Source organism: Crocodylus porosus, unplaced genomic scaffold (assembly GCF_001723895.1).
Source record: "Crocodylus porosus isolate Cpor-Errol unplaced genomic scaffold, CroPor_comp1, whole genome shotgun sequence".
In the NCBI taxonomy this organism is placed as follows: Eukaryota; Metazoa; Chordata; order Crocodylia; family Crocodylidae; genus Crocodylus; species Crocodylus porosus.
This window is the reverse complement of record NW_017728927.1, coordinates 1605103-1611998: the sequence shown is the minus strand read 5'-3', so window position 1 is coordinate 1611998 and position 6896 is coordinate 1605103. Positions and strand designations below refer to the sequence as shown.

The following is a 6896-nucleotide window of genomic DNA, read 5'->3' as shown; positions in this document are numbered from 1 at the left end:
TATCTTGCTGGGATCCTATGACCCCAGCTGACTTCCTGCCCTTTGGGCGGGGGGCTGGACTCGATGAACTTCTGAGGTCCCTTCCAGCCCTGATGTCTATGAAATGTATGAAATTTTTGGCCCCTGAGATCACTGGATGTATTTCCTGTGCCCAATGCTTCAAACTTCTTTTTGTACCCAGCTGGAAATCCAGTTTCTTAATTCAGTTTCTGAGGTTAAGTCATGTCCCTTTGGTCACAATTTAAGGGCTCTTATCATTCTCCTTGATCTGTCTGCCATGCTCAACATAACTAATCACGCCTTCCTGGATTCTTGCTTCCCTTTCTCTTCCTCCCACTCTGAAGTCTCCTTTTTGAATGGTTCCACCTTCTCCCATTTCCTCCACCTTGTTTTGCATCTTGTAAATCTCTGTACTCTTTGTTTTATCCAACCTTCCTGGCTGGTGTCACCTGCACCTTATTAGCTAACTGGTACAACAGTCAGAAATGGCCACTGCTTTCTCAATTCCTAGGGTCTCTGAGGCACCCTTTGTGCCTGCATACTCAGAGCTGTCCCTTTCCCACTGAAGCAGCATAATAAGCTGCAAGGTAACCACACAAATTATTTGAGAACTCTCACTATTTTGCAGTAAGAGACGTAACATGCTCAGTGTGCTTAGTTTATCATAAAGGAAATTAAGACATTACTTGATTGCAGTGTATCAATGCTTTCACAGCAAGGCAGTATCAGCTACTAAGCTACTTCAACAAAAACCAAATCTGGAAGCTGAAGCTCTACAAATTCAAATGAAAATATAGATACAGTATTTTAATAGAGAGGGTGATTAGCTGACATCACACACGAGCAAAGGAACTGGTTCATTCCCCAACATTTAATGCTTTCAACCCCAGTTTGGGGCCCTTTCTAAAAGATATTTTAGCTAAATATAAATTAGGGTTTATTCAAACATGAGCTTCTAGGGCTGTGACAGGGGGCCGTCTTCAGCTGCATTTTTTCATTAAATATGCCGGTAAGTGTGCCCCCGTCAAGCCTTGCTGGATTCTTCTTCTCTGGGGATCAGCTTCCTGCCCCCCTCCTCCTCTCCTGCCATGACTTGCTGTTACTTGGTTCTAAAGAAAGAGGGAGGCTGACCTACAAGTCCCCAGACAGGCTCCAACCTCACTGTAGGTTAATGAAGTGTTGCCTTAAGGGCAAAAATACATGCCCCTACCTCCCCTTGACGTGCTCTGTGCCTCACAGATGGTTTTATAAATTTCTCTTTATGTTGGGGTCTCAGCCCCTGTGGGCTTACCCCCACTCTGTCTAGCTAGACCTGTCAGTCAAAACTCACCAATCGGGGCTTGACTTCGAGGTTCTAGCTCTCTAACTCACTCAGGCTCAAGGCCCTCCAATCCATGCTCTCCATGACACCAAGCCTACTGGCCCTTCCACACTGTGCCCCTGTGGCAGCAGGCTGTGGGACCTCAACCCCCTTTGGCTTTGCCCCTCTTTCTGTAGCTAGGGCCTTTAGCCTAAATCCACCCGCTATGACCCAGCTTCAAGGCTCCTATTTCCCCTTCAAGCGACTTTGGGCTTGTGGCCCTAGTGTGGCACCCCTAGTGCAGCAGGGCTTTTTGAGTCCTCTATCAGAGTGCCCCGTGGCGCTAATGAGGCCTCCTACAGCCTCAGCCACAATCCACCGTTTTTTTAACATCAAACATAAACCATAGGCTCCTATGGCCACATAATGAAAAATAATAATAAAGAAATAAGAGTGGCAACATGCCTACTTGCTTCATGTGATCATGCTTCTGTCTCACAGCATGGTGTATTCTTCCAAAAGAGGCTGCTGCAGCTGCACCATAGTCATCGGGAGCCCCCTCTCTGCTGCATCTCTGGCCTTTTCCACTTGCACTGTATATGGTTCTGGCCTTCCCCTTCCTGTCACCTGACCAGCTGGCACGGCTTTATCCCTAACCAGTACTCGACCGGTCAGCCATGCCCAGAACGTTCTGGATTTAAAGGGACCACCCTGTTTCCTGGTAACAGGGCTAGGGTTCCCTGTTACAAGGGCCAGTGCAGGGGAAAGTGGCTAGAATGTAATGGCTTGTTGTAATATCCAGGAGTTAAGACTAAAACTCAACACCCCTTTGATGCTACAAAAATACAGGTTTCCCTTGCTTTATGCTGTACAACATACGTTCCTGGAAACTCAAATTTGTATAATGTAACAAATAGGGATACAGTCCAAGACCTCAACTGTACTGCCCCCCAGACCCACTTCTACCACTTTTACAAGATCATTTTGATACTCACCAATAGAAGAGAAGGGTAGGAGATTCATTAGCAGGACGCTTAGACGCCATAATGGGGATGGCAGCTACAGAAACACGTGTTGCAGACAAAGAGTGAGGAGCACAGATCCACACAGGAGACTATATTTTGGTGCGTGTCACTCCCAGAGTCCACCAGACAAAGTAGCTGACTGCGAGCTTCCACCACACCAATAGCATAAGAGTGAATTGACTTTGCATATAACGAATTTTTGGTATAAAAAGTGTCATCGCATAAGAGCGAATTTGCACATACAGAACACACACAGAGTGAAGGAAACCTATATTAATGAATCTATATACCTATGAAATTGCATCAAGGGTTTGATCTGGATGAGTTCTCAGTGTTAGGATGAGGGTGACAGGTTCCTGTGGAAGCCGCTGTCCATAGTAAGAGCTTCCAAGCAAACCCACAGAGGCTCCTTCCATGCACCAAACCCTGAAGGGTGCACACAACTCCAATTACAACCCAAGGTGCCACGTGTTCATGGATCCTCTAGCAGACCACCTTGCCTTCTGACGGATAATTTTTAGAAAAACCTTATTCCCAGAGGGATGATTTATTAATTGCAGGATGGCAGGATACATTCTCCTCTACCTTGTGTCTCAGAGTGCTCCTGAAAATTACAGTTTGCTTAATCAGGGCATACATTCAAAATGTAAAGATCATTTTCAGAAAAAATTTATGTCCCTCTAACTCCTTCCAGAGCTGGGAAGGTGAAACTTCAAACTGAACTAAGCTGGTTCCTGCCTGATATTTTATTCTATCGTTTACTTATCCCTCTAGTTTCCCGTTTTTCCAATTATCTAATCATTCAGTATTGGCACCAGAGAGAACTGGAATAACGTAAAATCAGAAATGGCTCCTTGGAGTGATAGAACATTTTGGATATCAAATGCAATCGCTTATCTTTTTAAGCCATTTTGACTTCATGGACTTAGCCATGCTTCTACAAGAGTGCTGTCAAATAATTGAAGAAGTGGCATTCAGAACTCATGTGGTTTTATTCCTGCTTCTTCAGGTCAGCTGCTGTATAGCCTTCTTTTTTCCAATGTTGTTGCCTAAAATTAAGAACTAAAATCCAGGTCTAAGTAAGTAAAACTTTAATGTGGTATTTTATTCCATTGGAGGCATTGTTTCCTTGGAATCAGGATTCACAGACTCATTGAAATAGGACAGGCCTTCAGGAGGTCATCCAGCCCTACGCCCTGCTCACAGCAGGAGTGTCCCTGTCCTAGATGAATGTTTTTCCAACGTGTACTTGAAAACTTCCAGTGAAGGAAGGGAGATTGCACAATCACAACTACATTCATTTGGTTCTCTAACATGAATCTAGATAGTTAATATAAACCGTATTTTTTTTCCTCCAAGCTTGAAAGAAATTCCTCAGCCCTTACTGCTTGTCCAACTTACCACAGAGGAGGCAGCATCTGGTTTTCCATTTTGCTCTTGCTCTCTCACCCAGTTTTTCAGGTGACTGGGCTGAAGGTACAAAGTCAAGTAACATGTCTAATTTGTTCCTCATTACAGCACAGGTGCCTCCTTCCTGGTCACTTGCCCTTCTGTGAACTGCATTGCACTGCACCTTTTGTCCAGCGTTAATGTTTAAAACAACTCTTGTCCGAAACATTCAAGACTGTATGGGTCATTAATTCAGGAGTTAAAAAAAAACCTTAGGTTAAAGTCTCACTGCTGAGTCCCATCAGTTCCCTTCGGGATCGCGTCAGTAATACACAATAACACCTGAAAGCAGGTAGAATCAAGGGCTATCTATCCACCAAAGGCAACTCATCTTTCTTTCAGTGAATTTTTCCTTCTGAAAAAAATAAAATGTTCTTATACAGTACGGACCTGTATCCACTTTCCTCCCATCTGGCCTTTAATTTCATAGGTTTCATAGACATTAGGGGCTGGAAAGGACCTCATGAGATCATTGGGTCCAGCCTCCCCGCCACAGGTGAGAAGTCAGCTGGGATCAAGTGGCCCCAAATTTGACACAAGTTTAAATGGAATAAGGTAATAAATGAAAATACTTATTTCACATGTAGTATTTCTTTAAACATTATTTACTGTGAATCAATAGTCTGAACCAAAACCTTTGTGTGAGTGGGATTGTTTCTAAGGACAAAAGAACGTTCCTCATGACTATTGCAGGGATGCACTAACCTCCGTAGAAAGATTGCACTGTTTTTTCCATATGTCTCTGAGATGTGAATCCTATTAGCATATCATATAAAGACAGTTGAGGGGAGAAAGACAACTCTCTGAGGCTTTAAAACATCGGTTCAGACAGTAATAATCCCATTTTCTCTGTGTTATATACAAATTCTCTATGGTTTGGGGAAAAACCAAACTTTTGGAGACTTTTTGGTTTGGGATAGGTTAGATTCATGATATGTGTGGTTCTCTTTTATAAGGCATTTGACTATATTATTACATAATCCCTAAAACCATAGTTAATTATAGTTCTGGTTAGGAAAAACATATATTTAGAGCCCTCTACCAAAAGCAGATTTAAAAAATGAGCATTTTTACAAAATATATTAACTCGAAATTGTGTTTTAAAATGATTCTGTTGTTCTCAAAAGATTAAGGAGTTAAACTTATAGAATGATAAAGCTTGTTTATTCGGGAGCAATACCCTGCCTGCAGTTCTGCCATTCTCTCCTGCAATACCCAGGCCAATGTAACAACTTATACATAACACTCTTAAAGGTATCTACACAATAACCACTCTCTGGCTTCTTTCTCAAGTGTGGAAGGTGGCTGAATTTCTTTCTTCACCTGGAGAACTTCATCCATCACTGGGATAAGGGACAGCACAAATGATTCAGGGGTGTAGGTTGTAGCCATGTTGGTCTAAGGAAATAGGCAGACAAGGTTTTTTGGGTGAATATGATATCTTTTATTAAACCAACTTAAATAGTTGGGAAAAAAAATTCTCTCACCCACTGACGACTCAGTTTACATCTTCACTGACTACCTGTCTTGTACGCATACCAGCCCAGCCTGGCTTCTGTACTTTTCATTCCATCCGGGAAGAGCACACACTAACTGCAGAAACTTCCCAGCCTGACAAAGGGTTTCTTGCTTAAAATTTTTTTTCCAATTATTTAAGTTGGTCTAATAAAAGATATCAGGTTCACCCAAATAACCTTATCAGCACAAATGGTTGAAACTTGTACTGCTCCCAACTGAGTGAATAAAGGATACTGGGTTTATTGATGAGCAGAGGTTGAACTAGCAATTTCAGTGCCCTGGACAGAGATGCTATCAAACTGTGTCATGCAGTAGGGGAAATGCTGCAGAATGCTACCGGTACGCCCCTCATTCGGCACCCAGGGCTGCTGCCCTGCTGCCCTCCCTATTTCTGCTACTGCTGGTGAGATTCAATACCCTCTGCTTTGATAGTGGGCTAAAAGCACTGCAGCTCAGGTTTCCTCCTTCAAGGGCAGGCAAAGAAGATTATTCCCAATGCCAAAATCAAGCCGCAAAAAAGATTTGTTTAAGTAATTGTTTTGTACATTTATAGAGGAGTATTAGTGTGCACAAAGAACATCTTTGGTGTAATGTTTGTAATATGGAATCCATAGGATTAAGGCTTAGCTTTTGTACTGAGTGAAAACCATTTAGAAGTAGAAATAGGCAATCATACAGAATAACATGCTCCAATAATACAACCTACTTGAGGTCAATGAAGCCAAAGCCACTTTAGGTTTGGCTCATAGAATCTCTACCATCAGACCAAACCTCAAAAGTCCACGCTTAATCCTACCAGTGTTACCAAGAGTAATTCTCAGGGTTTGACACTCACATAAGTTGGGAAGCACAAAATATTTGGAAAAAAAATTATTATCTCCTTTAGAACCACTGCTAAAAGTGTTGGCTTACCTATTTAAAACGGTAGTTATAACAAACTGTATTCTGGCATGTAAAATGGATGTACCTTTCAGCTGAGAAGTTAATATTTACTTGTACATACTGAAATCCTTCATTCTTATAGTTTAAGTTTTTATTTGGTCCTGTAAGTCTGCAAGTGGATCTTCTAATGACTTTCCCTTTTCCATTGCACATTACTATCCAGCCAGGGGAATGTGACGAGTGACCTGCCAATTCTACTTAGAATAAAGTCAGACCAAAACTGGAGGAGCCATTAGGTGAGTTTACTATTTCTTTATAAGATTTTTAAAATTACTAAGGGTAACTGTGAGACATTAAAACAGGTTACTGTACTAATACCTCATACTGGAGCCTAAATCATTTCAATGCATTTTTTTTTTTCAAATGGCAATTCCATCTTACTGAATGGGAAATCTATGAAAAATAATCTGTAAGAGGTGGGTCTCATTATTGCAAGGGTCAGTTAGAGAAGCTACAGTTCAGAAAAAAGCTGGTTTGTCCAGCGTAGAACTCACATGTAAACTCTGGTTCCAGATTTAAACTGGGGTTGAATTTCTTTTGGCAGGAGCAGAACACAAGTTCTTTGATTGATTCTCTGTACTCCTGGATGAAGAGAGAGAGAATAACCTTCAGATAAGGGACTGTTTGAATATAAGGCAAGGAGAGGGGTTTAAACCAGATAG

At 41.9% G+C, this 6896-nt stretch overlaps 1 protein-coding gene and 1 long non-coding RNA gene across 3 annotated transcripts in view; one reads left to right on the top strand and one right to left on the bottom strand.

Annotated features, from left to right (window-relative positions):
* LOC109314880 overlaps positions 1–6896 on the bottom strand; it is a 20637-nt gene that overhangs the window by 13138 nt on the left and 603 nt on the right. The window contains exon 2 of the long non-coding RNA XR_002102378.1: positions 6729–6816. This is a non-coding gene — a long non-coding RNA (uncharacterized LOC109314880). The remainder of the gene's footprint in view (positions 1–6728; positions 6817–6896) is intronic.
* LOC109314853 (acyl-coenzyme A synthetase ACSM3, mitochondrial-like) overlaps positions 6307–6896 on the top strand; it is a 21914-nt gene continuing 21324 nt past the window's right edge. The window contains exon 1 of one of the 2 annotated variants that reach the window (XM_019542206.1): positions 6307–6470. The gene's annotated coding sequence lies outside the window, so the exon portion shown is untranslated. The remainder of the gene's footprint in view (positions 6471–6896) is intronic. The other variant, XM_019542204.1, reaches the window with a different exon arrangement.